The following is a 14853-nucleotide window of genomic DNA, read 5'->3' on the forward strand; positions in this document are numbered from 1 at the left end:
AGGGAGGACTGAAAGGCTACCAATATCCGCGCGTCGCCCTGCGAGAGTGAGGCCGCCTCATCACCCTGCTGTGGATGAGGGGCTGGGATGCCGTACAGCCAACGGGAGTCACCGCCAGGCTGAAAGGGAGAGGAGGATTCTGCACGCCGCCACGCTGCTTAAGGGAGCCATCTCCCTCCATGTGGTGCCACGAAGGCCCATACCCTTTTTCCCAGAAGCTTCTAAGAAGCTTCTTAGAAGCTTCTAAGGGTCTCCTCCACGCCCCCCCTTCCTATGGGCTTCGGGATTTCACCCCCGTGTCCAAAAAAAAAAACCCCCAAGGCCCCCCTTCTTATGTTTTTTGGAACCTCATCCCCCCTCCCGGGTTTTTAAAATCTCTTAAGCCCCCTTTCACCCTTGTGCTAAAACCCCTTTCCCTTCACTTTGGAGTCACTCCCCCCAAGAGCACGAAGGACTTAAGGGTCTTATAACTTTTTTCCCCCGTGTATAATCTCTAAAAGCCACTATCCCTTGGCTTCGGGATCACCCCCCTGTGTTTAAACCCTTGGCCCCCTTCCCTTGTGCCATTTTGGAACCCCCCTCGTGCTTAAAGCTCATAAGCCCCTTTCTCCTAAGTTTTAAAACCCCTCACCCCCCGTGTTTTAAACCATCACAAGCCCTTCGCCCTTTTTCATGAATGTTGAAACACCCCTTCCCCTCCCAAAAGAATTAAGGTCTTAAAAGGTCTTATTATCCCCCTCCTCGTAGTTAAACCCCTTAGCCGTTCCTTGCCCTTTTCAAAATTATCCTTGGGACTTTGGTTTTTTTTCCCCACTCGAAAAAGAGAAGAAGAGTGTTGAAGTGCAAGGGAGCGACGGTGGAATTCCAAAGAGGAGTCGTAAAGCTACTTCCACATTCGAAAGGATACAATTGTGATGCCTCCAAAGAAAGTCCAAGGCGCAGTCGCGGGAGGGTCTTCTCCCAGTATCCATGTGGATATCTCACCCCAAACCTAGGTTTTTCTTCCTAATTTTTATTTGATATTGTTGTAATTCAATCATGCAAGGTTAATTGTTAGAAATAGGATATATTCTCGTCCTAGTTGTTCACGACGAAGGAACTTAGTCATCAATACGTTTAAATGAAACATGCGAATTAAGAAAGCATAAAAGCATTTCTAGCAAATAGCTTATGCATTGAAATGAATTATAAGATTACATTATTATCCATTGAAATAGTATACTTCGATTAAGCCTAGAATTATAAACCGCATCTTGTACTATTAATTCATATCCTCTTTGCAATGAATCATCATGGAAAGTGCAAAGCATGAAACGACTCTTAGGATGCATAACTTTATGAAATTATCATTGTCAACTGCATAAATTAGCAAGTAAAAGGTTGCTTGTTTAGCATGAATTTTGTTTGCAAAGTGTGGGAAGATTATTTGGAATTAACCTATTCTCAAATCAATAAAGTTTAGGATGGAAAAATCAATTTACACATAGACAACGAAACATGTGAAAGGAATCTCGAAATTATCTTCTAGAGTTAACCAAATTGTCATAAACTTAAAACACCTATGCTGCGAAATACCCGTTGGGAATGAGTTAAATTCCAAGAAACGCCTATACCTTAAATACTTGCCCACATTCCCTGAATGTAGGGACAGTGAATTGTAATCGTAAAAGGAACTAGGGTTTGTCCCTGAGAATCTTACAAAGATGAAGCTTGGAAACCCTAGGTCTAACGACGTCATCTTAAAGAACCTGAGACAGATTGTTTCGTGACTCCATTGTCTCATAGTTCTATGCGACGCTTGTATAGCAAATGCGGAGTCATATGATCTTGTGATTGGATCATAAGAGAATGGCCAAAGTCTCGCAATGGGGTTGGCGGATCCTTACGCAAGTTATCTTGCAAGAGGATGAATACTTTAGTATCCTTCTTGAGTAAGGAAGATTGTTAGAAACTAAAGACCAGCCAATAGACTAAAGTAACCAATGAACTCAAGGTTTGACCAAGTTAAGTTAATAGGGTATGCCCTAACCCAGGATATAGGGGATCTTGCCAAGTTGCAAGTCATCCCGGATCGAGTGCTGGACGCATTTGAAAGGAAGGATTCATTCCTTAGCAGTTTGCCAACAACAAAAATGATCAATGGAAATGTTTGTGCTTGCTATAGATTTTAGAGCACTGTTTGGCTTTATTTGATCAATGAATTAAAAGATAAATGGATATCTATACTTCAGGTTGAAGTCCTAAAGGGAGAGGCAGCTTCAGTTACCCCTGACTACCTGCCTGACCCTAACGAAGGGGGTTGTTGACCACGCCGAGATAGTGGACCGAACTCGCTGCGAGAGGTCCCTCCGTTGAGCACTACTTGGAGTAGGAGGATGCTCGGGTGCCAGGGGGGGCTCTGCCGTAAATCCCTCGCCTTCTGGGTCTTGCACAAGAGGCTAACGTGACTCGGAATTGGATCTTGAGGTCTGCATACTAGTCTACGGGTAGAAACTTGGATTAATGATCCCCATGGATTGCTGGATAGCCTTCGGGTGGATTGTGGATAAGCCTACGGGCTGGAATCTTTGTATTTCAAAGATAAATATGATAACCTATTAATAAGGAACTTGCCTAGTATTGTTTTTCTATGTCAAGTGATAAGATTACATGAAAGAACCAGTGCCTAACGGGTTATATAAAGAAGCTGGATGTTACATGTCCAACTAATGTGTTAGGTAATTAAATAACTAAAACAACCCGAGGAAAGTGCAGAGGATGGGCCGTAGGTCCGTCCTACGGATGGGTGGTCCCGGTTGGCTGGGAACTTTTCTCAAATAGCGAGGGACAGCAAGAAGATCGTCAAAGAACACGAACAACAAAAGCGTTGACCTAGAGTTATGATTAAACCCAATTTATGCTATTTTAGGGGAACGGAATGGGACTATACCTTATGGCAGAGAGGTTGAGCTTTGCATCCCTCTCGTTTCCCATTCTCCTTGAACCAAGTGCAGTGTGAATCTGCTTCAGACCTGGTGTTTCTGCGTAAAGTAGTTCGCTTGGGTCCGACGCTAGTTGCTATTAGGAAATGACCATTCAGGAAAACCCTAATTCAGGTTGATCCTAAGTGGGAACGGCCGGAATACTTCCGCTACGTGGCAGACGCAGAAAGCCCTAGATCGCAAACCCTGTAACATTCCATGGGAGTGCCGGGCAAAGCTTTCTAGACATCCTTTCCGATGGACTGCTAAGACGTGTCCTGGATGATACTAGTGGACGCGTTACAATTGGTATCAGAGCCGACCAACAACGGAATTGTTTTTATGAAATCTTAATAAGATGAAGTAAAGAAAATGTTGTTGTCCAAACATTTCCTTACTTTCAATGCTGTCTTGCAGAATTAGGAAGCGTGGAACAAGTTCTTAGTATTTCGAATCATATTTATGACTGCAATGCATTCTCTGCATTACCGACAAAGGGTTGGGATGATGAACATCCTAGAGCAAATCTATAATCCATCACCTTTGTACATGGAACGAAGATGGATGGGTGCTTCAGGAATCTACTATATAGCCGCCCACTGGTTTTCCTATCTACAAACCAACCTAAAGAGGATCAAGTGGTTTGAAGACCTCAAAATTGTGAAGCTGTTTATTTTTGTGGAAGCTCACGTAAACTCAACTTTACATATTCGAGGTCGGAGGGTTGAGATGAACTCATATGTATATGAGGAAGTAACCCGTGTAATCCCCGTCGACAAGATTAAAGTGTTGGGCCGCCATGAGAAGTATGGATTCCAATGGAAAGGATATCCTGAACTTCCAATGACTTACCAATTCCTGAAGATCCATGACCCGAAACCATACTATTATACAGTTCCTGTAGATAAATGTAATACAACGTTGTTCTCCCCAAACTAAATGTAACAGTTGGCTTATCATCGCAAGAAATATTGTATTCAAAAGGGCTATGACCATATAAATATAAATAAAGACTTCTTTAGATGTAATAGAAATCAATAACGATTATCGTATAATAACGTTAAGAAACCTTTATCCAGGCACAACCCCAGGTATAGGTTCCCAATTCGCCTCCTACATCAAGTACTGCTGTAATCCAGGAGAAGAAGTTCCTTCTCAAGCAGATTAAGCCACCCGAGTTTGACGGGAGAGGCAAATTCGTCCAAGCTGATGCTGAAATTTGGATTGAATCCATGGAGGATTACTTCAAAGCAGTCGGTACTGCACCCGCCAATCAGGCTATGCTCACCAAGCTAAAGCTCACCGGGGCAAAGCCAGGCTTTGGTGGAAGCAATGGTGCAGGGATCAAGGGATTGCGAAGGGATCCGTTACCTGGGAGAAGCTGAAGAAAGCTGTACAGGAAATATACTTGCCACCTGCATATCGCATGCAGAAGATGAATGAGTTCTATGAGCTAAAACAGTTGGGGCTCATGCTTGATGCATACTATTCTAAATTTGTCTCACTTCTTAAGTATGCACCGCAGATGGACATGACACAGAAGGTGTCTAAATTTTGTGCAGGTTTAAATCCACCAGTCAATACTCATCTTGAATCTATGCATCCATCATATCTTCAGGATGCACTCATTCGAGTGGCACCTATAATTCAGGAGGTATTGGCTAGACCAAGGGGTAACAAACTTGGTCTTATAGTGACCCAAACAGAGGAGCATTCAGACCTCAGATAAAGAGAGTTCAAGGTCATAATCAGGGACAAAGAAAGAAAGCAAGGACGAATAACGTCAACAACTTTGTTCCTACTCAAAGCAATGGCCAAAACCTCCATTTTTTCCACTGCAACGAACCCGGTCACTTCAAGAGGCAATGTCCCAAGCTTGGTGGAGGACTTCGCCAAGCGTCTTTCCAAGGAACAGGCCATGGTCAAGAATCCGCTACCCGAGAAAGAGGAAGAACCGCCTGCATTTCCAATAAGAAAATGTGCGAAGAAGAAGAAGAAGAAGATCCGACCATGGAAGCAAAGTTTTAAAGGGCAACAGTCCATGCCACTCTACACAAGAAAGGGCCGAATCACCAGTTCTCGGTGATTCAGACACCGTTGGACTATCAAGGTAAAAGTTTCAAGACCTTGATTGATTGTGGCAGTACACATTCCTTTATCTCACCAGCATGTGCAAAAAGATTAGAAATAGCCACAGTAGAAGCACCTACCCTACTTGTGGAATTGGCAAATGGTCGTGAGGTTACTTGTACCAGGCAAACTGCTAAGGTGGAATTCTTTCTGGGAGGAAAAAGGACTTCGGTCAAATTCAGAGTCATGAATTTAGGTATCCATGAATGTCTACTCGGAATGGATTGGCTTAAGCCTAATGACGCCCACATTCATTGTGGAAAGGGTTAAGTTTCCTTTCGAAACTCTGAAAGGGAATTAGTCACAACTCAAAGTGAGGGTGGAGTGCCAAGAATCCAATTGGCCAAAGTATCTCGAATCATAAAAGGAGTCAGAAAAGGATTACCTATCTACTTGATCAAACTCAACAAGTTAGATCAGAAGCAAGAGTCTAATGAAGGACCTTCTTGGCTAAAGGAATACGCGGACGTATTCCTTGAAGAGTTGATAGAACTCCCGCCTCAAAGAGAAGTTTTAGCACTGCTTACCATCCCCAAACGGATGGCCAAATAGAGCGAGTAAATCAAGTCATGGAGGATATGCTAAAGGCATACTGCTGTCGTGAGCCGAAGAGGTGGATTCAATATTTGCCTTTGGTTGAATTTTCCTACAATGCTTCTTACCAACAAAGCATTCAGATGACCCCTTTCCAAGCATTATATGGTCATGATTGTCAAAGTCCCCTAAGATTCTCAGATCCAACCTTAAGGGTTGAATCTTCAAGGCAGATGTTGGAAGAGATGGATGACCAAATAAAGTCAATAAGAAAAGACATCCAAGCGGCCAAGGATAGACAGAAGGCATATGTGGATTTGAAGTGTCAAGATAGAGTCTTCGAAGAAGGAGACATGGTCTTCATTCGCGTACGCCCGAAGAAGAGTTCCCTATCCTTAGGAGATTGCAAGAAGCTAAGTCCAAGGTATTGTGGACCGTACAAGATCCTCAAGTGCCTAGGACCTAATGCTTATAAACTGCAACTCCCGGAAAACCTAAAGGTTCACAATGTATTCCATATCAGCTTATTGAAAAAGTATGTACCTAATCCTAGCCATGTACTTGATGACCAACAAGTTGTAATGCCTAGTCAAGGAGTCCTTGAACTAAGGCCTGATAGGATCTTAGATGTTAGGGAGAGACAATTAAGATCCACAACCCTGAGAGAATGCCTCGTCCAGTGGAAAGATTATCCCGAAGAGGATGCCACTTGGGTAGATGAAGGCACTCTCAACCATCAATATCCCCAGTTTATCTCGAGATGAGGACATCTCGATTCCTTTAAGGGGGAGAGAATGTAACAATCTAATTCTATCACGCGTGAATAGGGCTTTGGGATAATTAATTTTTATTAGATTAAAGCAAATTTTTTTTAAATTCCCTCCTTCCCCCAGCCGACTGTCAAGCTGGGGGAGAGGAAGGGAAGCATGGGACACTAAGCTCCTTGCTGGAGCCTGAATCAAGGGGGATTCATGTCTCTTGACACATAGAGAGGGAGGATCTCCCTTCCCTTCCCCTATAAAAAGCCAGTCATCATCACTGACGCTGAGCAAGGACGGGGAAGAATGAGGCGCTACGACACAACACTAGTTGTTGCAGTGAAGGAACGAAAGGGAGGACTGAAAGGCTGCCAATATCCGCACGTCTCCCTGCGAGAGTGAGGCCGCCTCATCACCCTGCTGTGGACGAGGGGCTGGGCTGCCGTGCAGCCAATGGGAGTCGCCACCAGGCTGAAAGGGAGAGGAGGATTCTGCATGCCGCCACGTTGCTCAAGGGAGCCATCTCCCTCCACATGGTGCCACGAAGGCCCATACCCTTTTTCCTAAAAGCTTCTAAGAAGCTTCTTAGAAGCTTCTAAGGGTCTCCTCCAAGCACCCCCTTCATGTGGGCTTGGGGATTTCACCCCTGTGTCAAAAAAAAAAAACCCCAAGGCCCCCCTTCTTATGTTTTTGGGAACCTCACCCCCCCCTCCCGAGTTATTAAAATCTCTTAAGCCCCCTTTCACCCTCGTGCTAAAACCCCTTTCCCTTCACTTTGGAGTCACTCCCCCCAAGAGCACGAAGGCCTTAAGGGTCTTATTACTTTTTTCCCCCGTGTATAATCCATAAAATCCACTATCCCTTAGCTTCGGAATCACCCCCCCGCCCCCCCGTGTTAAACTCATTAGGCCTTTGTCTTGGGCTTTATAAGCCTTTTTCCCATGTGCTTTAATGTTCACTTAGCCCCCTTTTCCGTGGATTCGAGATCACACCCCCCCCCCCCCCCCCCCCCCCGTGTTTAAACCCTTGGCCCCCTTCCCTTGTGCCATTTTGGAGCCCCCCTCGTGCTTAAAGCTCATAAGCCCCTTTCCCCTAAGTTTTCAAACCCCTCACCCCCCGTGTTTTAAAACATAACAAGCCCTTAGCCCTTTTTCATGAATGTTGAAACACCACTTCCCTCCCAAAAGAATTAAGGCCTTAAAAGGTTTTATTACCCCCTCCTCATAGTTAAACCCCTTAGCCGTTCCTTGCCCTTTTCAAAATTATCCTTGGGACTTTGGTTTTTTTTCCCCACTCAAAAAAGAGAAGAAGAGTGTTGAAGTGCAAGGGAGTGACGGTGGAATTCCAAAGAGGAGTTGTAAAGCTACTTCCACATCCGAAAGGCTACAATTGTGATGCCTCCGAAGAAAGTCCAAGGCACAGCTACATCTCACCCCAAACCCAGGTTTTCCTTCCTAATCTTTATTTGATATTGTTGTAATTCAATCATGCAAGGTTAATTGTTAGAAATAGGATATATTCTCGTCCTGGTTGTTCACGACGAAGGAACTTAGTCATCAATACATTTAAATGAAACATGCAAATTAAGAAAGCATAAAAGCATTTCTAGCAAATAGCTTATGCATTGAAATGAATTATAAGATTACATTATTATCCATTGAAATAGTATACTTCGATTAAGCCTAGAATTATAAACTGCATTGTAATATCCCGAAGGCACGCGTGAACTGCCTCAATAGAGGATAATGGTATTAGATAAATTCTTTAGATATAAGCAAATTCTTTAATTATTTCTCCTCCCCTCCAGCCGACTGTTGAGCTGGAGGAAGAGGGGAATAGTATGGTAGGCAAGCTCCTTGCTGGAGCTTGCCTAAGCTATGGCTCATGTGCCTCGCCACGTGGGGGGGAGGTCCTCACTCCCCCTAGACTATATAATCCCCTTTTGGGTAAGGGGGGAGAAGGGAGGCATGAGAGAAGAAGGCTACAGCAGGCCGTGGAGTGAGTGGAGGGAAGATGATTGAGGCATCGAGTGCCCGTTGTACCGCGTGGAGGAAGAAAGAGAGAAGCCTCGCTGCGCCAGCTGCCGCTATACTGGGAGAGCCACAATAATCCTGTGGAGGAGGGCCCTGCCATGGAGTAGGGCCAGAACGCCGCTAGGCCGAAGAGAAGGAGAGGGGGGAGCTGAGCGGCTGGAGAACTGTAGCCGTGAAGGAGGGGGTGGTCGTGTAAGGAGCCGTGATGCTACAGTCGCCAGGTCGGAGGGTAACACGGACTGAGAAGAAGAGAGGGAGGGGATATTGATGCTGTGAGAGGGAGAGGATCCTGAGAAGAAGGGGGCCATAAGCTGCTGGCCGTGACAAGTGAGAGTGAGGGAAATCTGCACCTTGAAATCTGCCGCCTGGGATCCCAAGTTGCTGCCATCAACATCTCCTTTCCTCCCACGTGGTGAATTCACCCTCCAAAAGCTTTGGAAGCTTCTTGGAAAGCTTCCAAAGCCCTTAGGAAGCCCCCTTTCTTGTGGGCTTCCTTAAAGCCTTCCAAAGTGAGTTTAATAACACCCCCCCCCAAGATCCAAATCCTCCACTTCCCATAACTTTATTAGGCCTTCCTCTTGAAGTTCTTCATAACCTCTTTCCCACTCCTCGGGATTTAAAACCTTTCCGATTGTACACCCACAAGCCCCCTAGCCCGGGGTTTGAAGAGAAGAAGGGGAAGCTTATAAGCCCCTTCCCACCAATCACCCAAAAGGCCGGCCCTAGGATTTTAGGGAAGGAGAAGAAGAACTCTCAAGCCTCCGTTTCTGCAAGGCCCGTTCACAAGAACCCTTTTCCGAATCCCCTCTTTTTCGAAATAAAGAAGGCCCAAGCCTAAAACCCTAAGGCCTTCCATAAGCCAAATTTCGCAAGGCGGTACTTCTGTCAAGGATCCGTACTTCCAAGGGGATCTCCACGTATGGATATCTCACCGAGCCCACAAGTCCAGGTTTTCTTCCCATTTTTGATTTACGTAGAAGTATTGCAATTATGCATGGTTATTTCATGGAACTAGGATGCACTTACGCTTGTCAAATCCACCTAGCTAAATGCGATATAAATAAATTGGCTATTTGAAATTTACTTGAAGTAACTCACAATACGAAGTTGGTCATTTGCTACCTGTTGGGTAACAAGTTTACTCTAGTAACCGATCATAAGAGTCTCAAATGGATTTTTACCCAGAACGAGATCAATATGAGACAACATCGGTGGATTGAAGTATTGGAGGAATATGATTTTGAAATCAAGTACCGACCAGGAAAGGAGAATGTAGTTGCCGATGCACTCAGTCGCAAGGCATTCCTAAATTCCCTAATCTTGCAGAATCCATCAACGGCCAGATCTCTGGCTACAAAAGTATCCATGCCGAACAACCCTATACTTGAACTAGCTAGAGAGGAAGTATGCCATGATTTGGCCTACCAAACAATGATAAAGGAAATATCTACCAAGGAGCAGAATCAGAAGTTGCAAGCTAAGTATCAGGAATTTTCCATTGATAATGGACTTGTCTACTCCAGAACAAGGCTGTGTATACCCGCAAGCTAGTCATTTAAGTAGAAGATATTGTGGGAAATTCGTGATTCCCCTTTCTCAGGACATTCTGGCTATGCCAAGACTCTCAATGCAGTTAGGAAAAGCTACCATTAGGAGAGTCTTAAAAGTGACGTTCTCAAATATATCACCGAGTGTTTGTTTTGTCAATGTATCAAAGCCGAACATGTCATGATGCCAGGCAAATTGCAACCGCTTGACATTCCCCAAATGAAATGGAAATTCATCAGTACGGATTTTGTTGTTGGCCTACCCCAAATTCAAGGGGGATACAACTCCATCATGGTTGTGATTGACATTCTTACTAAAGTTGCACACCTTATTCTGGTAAAGACAAACTATAAAGCCTCAGACATTGCAAGGTTGTTTATCAAGGAGATATTCAAGCTACATGGGCTACCCAGAAGAATCATTAGTGATCGAGATTCTCTCTTCACATCACACTTCTGGAGAGCTATCTTTGAAGCTATTGGGACTCAACTCTGTTTTAGCACCGCCTACCATCCCCAGACGGATGGCCAAACAGAGCGAGTAAATCAAGTTATCAAGGATATGCTTAGGGCATACTGTTGTCGTAAACCAAAAAGGTGGATTCGGTACTTGCCTTTAGTTGAATTTGCCTACAATGCTTTTTACCAACAAAGCATTCAAATGAACCCTTTTCAAGCATTGTATGGTCATGACTGTTGAAGTCCCCTAAACTTCTCAGATCCAACCTTGAGGGTTTAAGCTTCAAGGCAGATGTTGGAAGAGATGGATGACCAAGTAAAGTCAATAAGACAGGACATCCAAGTTGCCATGGGTAGACAAAAGGCATACGCGGATTTGAAGTGTCAAGATAGAATATTTGAGGAAGGAGACATGGTCTTCATTCGCGTACGCCCAAAGAAGAGTTCCCTATCCTTAGAAGATTGCAAGAAGCTAAGCCTAAGGTATTGTAGACCATACAAGATCCTCAAGTGCTTAGGACCTAATGCTTATAGACTGCAACTTCCTGAGAACCTAAAGGTTCATAATGTATTCCATATCTGCCTATTGAAGAAGTATGCAGCTAATCCTAACCATGTACTTGATGACCAACAAATTGTAATGCCTAGCCAAGGAGTCCTTGAGCTACCGCCTGACAGGATCTTAGATGTTAGGAAGAGGCAACTGAGATCCAGGATCTTGAGAGAATGCCTCGTCCAGTGGAAAGATTATCCCGAAGAGGATGCCACTTGGATAGATGAAAGCACTCTCAACCCATCAATACCCCCAGTTTATCTCGAGATGAGGACATCTCGATTCCTCCAAGGGGGAGAGAATGTAATATCCCGAAGGCACGCGTGAACTGCCTCAATAGAGGATAATGGTATTGGATAAATTCTTTAGATATAAGCAAATTTTTTAATTATTTCCCCTCTCCTCCAGCCGACTGTTGAGCTGGAGGAAGAGGGAAATAGTATGGTAGGCAAGCTCCTTGCTGGAGCTTGCCTAAGCTATGGCTCATGCGCCTCGCCACGTAGGGGGGAGGTCCTCACTCCCCCCAGACTATATAATCCCCTTTTGGGTAAGGGGGGAGAAGGGAGGCATGAGAGAAGAAGGCTGCGGCAGGCCGTGGAGTGAGTGGAGGGAAGATGATTGAGGCATCGAGTGCTCGTTGTACCGCGTGGAGGAAGAAAGAGAGAAGCCTCACTGCGCCAGCTGCCGCTATACTAGGAGAGCCACAATACTCCCGTGGAGGAGGGCCCTGCCGTGGAGTAGGGCCAGAACGCCGCCAGGCCGAAGAGAAGGAGAGGGGGGAGCTGAGCGGCTGGAGAACTGTAGCCGTGAAGGAGGGGGTGGTCGTGTAAGGAGCCGTGACGCTACAGTCGCCAGGTCGGAGGGTAATACGGACTGAGAAGAAGAGAGGGAGGGGAAATTGATGTTGTGAGAGGGAGAGGATCCTGAGAAGAAGGGGGCCATAAGCCGCTGGCCGTGACAAGTGAGAGTGAGGGAAATCTGCGCCTTGAAAACTGCCGCCTGGGATCCCAACTTGCTGCCATCAACATCTCCTTTCCTCCCACGTGGTGAATTCACCCTCCAGAAGCTTTGGAAGCTTCTTGGGAAGCTTCCAAAGCCCTTAGGAAGCCCCCTTTCTTGTGGGCTTCCTTAAAGCCTTCCAAAATGAGTTTAATAACACCCCCCCCAAGATCCAAATCCTCCACTTCCCATAACTTTATTAGGCCTTCCTCTTGAAGTTCTTCATAACCTCTTTCCCACTCCCCGGGATTTAAAACCTTTCTGATTGTACACCCACAAGCCCCCTAGCCCGGGGTTTGAAGAGAAGAAGGGGAAGCTTATAAGCCCCTTCCCACCAATCACCCACAAGGCTGGCCCTAGGATTTTAGGGAAGGAGAAGAAGAACTCTCAAGCCTCCATTTCTGCAAGGCCCGTTCACAAGAACCCTTTTCTGAACCCCCTCTTTTTCGAAATAAAGAAGGCCCAAGCCTAAAACCCTAAGGCCTTCCATAAGCCAAATTTCGCAAGGTGGTACTTCTGTCAAGGATCCGTACTTCCAAGGGGATCTCCGCGTATGGATATCTCACCGAGCCCACAAGTCCAGGTTTTCTTCCCATTTTTGATTTACGTAGAAGTATTGCAATTATGCATGGTTATTTCATGGAACTAGGATGCACTTACGCTTGTCAAATCCACCTAGCTAAATGCGATATAAATAAATTGGCTATTTGAAATTTACTTGAAGTAACTCACAATACGAAGTTGGTCATTTGTACTTTCAAGGGAATGAACGAAAAAGAACATGAGGTGTCTATGCAATTTTAGCAAGCTGCCTTTGTGCATTGCAAAGTGACGAGTCTAGAACAACTAATGACTATCATTATAAGGTTGAGATTATTAAAGGGCACCCTTGACTAGGCATGGAAAGATTAATTTCACGTCGCATTTTTTTAGACAAATCTTCATTGAATGATTCATTAGGGAAAGTCCTTAACCCCGTAGGAAATAGAAGAGCACGGAAATGATTCTAGGAATTTGCGTGTGGCATGTGATTGTAAATTGGAATAGGTCAACTTTCACTATGTTGTAGTCAGGAAAGGAGTGCATGTTGCACATTTGTCATATGAGAAATTTCATTCATCAAGAGTTGTATTTAGGGAAAGGCTACATGGTTTATTGAAGCAAGAAATCTTAAAAGATTAGAAAAATAATTGTGGGCATGATTCTTGAATGCAAGTCTTAGTAGGATCAATGGAAGTTATGCCGCAATTTAACATGCATTTTGATCTTAATAAGAAAAGTTAGGGTTATTGCGAATTTAGGGGTACGTAGAAGCAATGAATCACGCATTTAGGTGAATTGTGAGATGTTACAACTAGCTTTCTCCTTTAAGATCAAGTTAACATCTGTAGGGATGTTTTGTCCTTGTCGCAAGACAAGTAGATCGAATTATCTAAATCGCCTAACCCGCAAGGGATTTGCATAGGATGGCTCAACCGATACGATAAATAACCCAAGTGCTACCTAGGGTTTAGCACGTTAAGGACTTGACCTAGTTTCACACACTTGTTACCAAGACGAACCCTTGAACCAAAGGTCCTACCCACATTCACGGAATGTAGGGACAATTGGACGCTCATGCATAAAACGATCTAAGGTTTCTACCCTAAGGATCACTCGTTCAAATGATGAAACTCGGATTGAGTTGGAATTCCTAGGACCGAACGTTCTCGGCCTAGTGTAATTAAGAATGGATTGGGTAAGAAGACACCCTAAACCTTGCTTCTCGTCTGGAGATAATTCCGTGATGACCAGAAAACACCGTTCAATGGGTGAAATGATCCCATGGAATAGATGCGACACTTGTGAAATAAGTTGCAACGTCGCATAGACTTGTGGTTTGTTCACAAAAGAGTTTTGCCATTTCTTGAAATGAGGTTGGAAAGTTCTTGCGCAAGTTAAACTTGCAAGAGGATGAGTAGTCATCCTGTTACATCACCTTTCTTGGGGAAAATTTGCCAAGTAAAGGAAAGTTAGGTATTTGCTTGGAAGCAAATGATCAATCAATAAATTGGAGTGACATGGTCGCCAGGATTTACTGTTAATAAAACCTAAGGTATTGGTTAAGTTGGGTTAACAGGGTATGGCCCTAACCCAAGGACAAAAGGGTGAACAAACAAACCCTTGGGAATCTTGCCAAGTCGCAATTGATCCCGGATCGAATGCTGGATGCATTCGGAGAGAAGGATTCACTCCTTAACAGTTGGCCAAATAAACGACCACTGGAATTGATTGTGCTTGTAACAGTTTAGAAAGCACTGTTTGCATTGTTTGCTCAAAGAACTAAAGGATGAAAGGATATCTAATGCTTCAGGTTGAAGGCGTGAAGGGAGAGGCAGCTTCAGTTACCCCCGACTGCCTGCCTGACCCTAACCAAGGGGGTTGTTGACCGCGCCGGGAACGTGGACCAAACCTGCTGCGAGAGGTCTCTCCGTTGAGCTTTACTTGGAGCAGGAGGACGCTTGGGTGCCAAGGGGGCTCTGGCCGTAAATCCCTCGCCTTCCGGGTCCTGCACAAGAGGCTAACGTGACTCGGGATTGGATCTCGAGGCCCACATACTAGTCTACGGGCGGAAGCTTGGAATAGTGATCCCTGGCGGATTACTGGATAGCCTTCGGGCGGATTATGGACAAGCCTACGGGCGGAACTCCTTGTATTTCAAAGATAAAATGATGAAATGATAATAAAGAATTTGTTTGATATTGTTTTTCTATGTCACGTGATAAGATTACGTGAAGGAACCAGTGCTTAACAGGATTAATTAAAGAAGTTGATTGTTATATGTCAAATTAATGTTTAGATAATTACATAATTAAAACAAACAGAGGAAAGTGCGGAGGA

Source organism: Lygodium microphyllum, chromosome 8 (genome assembly GCF_053477565.2).
Source record: "Lygodium microphyllum isolate KBCC chromosome 8, Lygodium_microphyllum_v1.1.10, whole genome shotgun sequence".
NCBI lineage: Eukaryota > Viridiplantae > Streptophyta > Polypodiopsida > Schizaeales > Lygodiaceae > Lygodium > Lygodium microphyllum.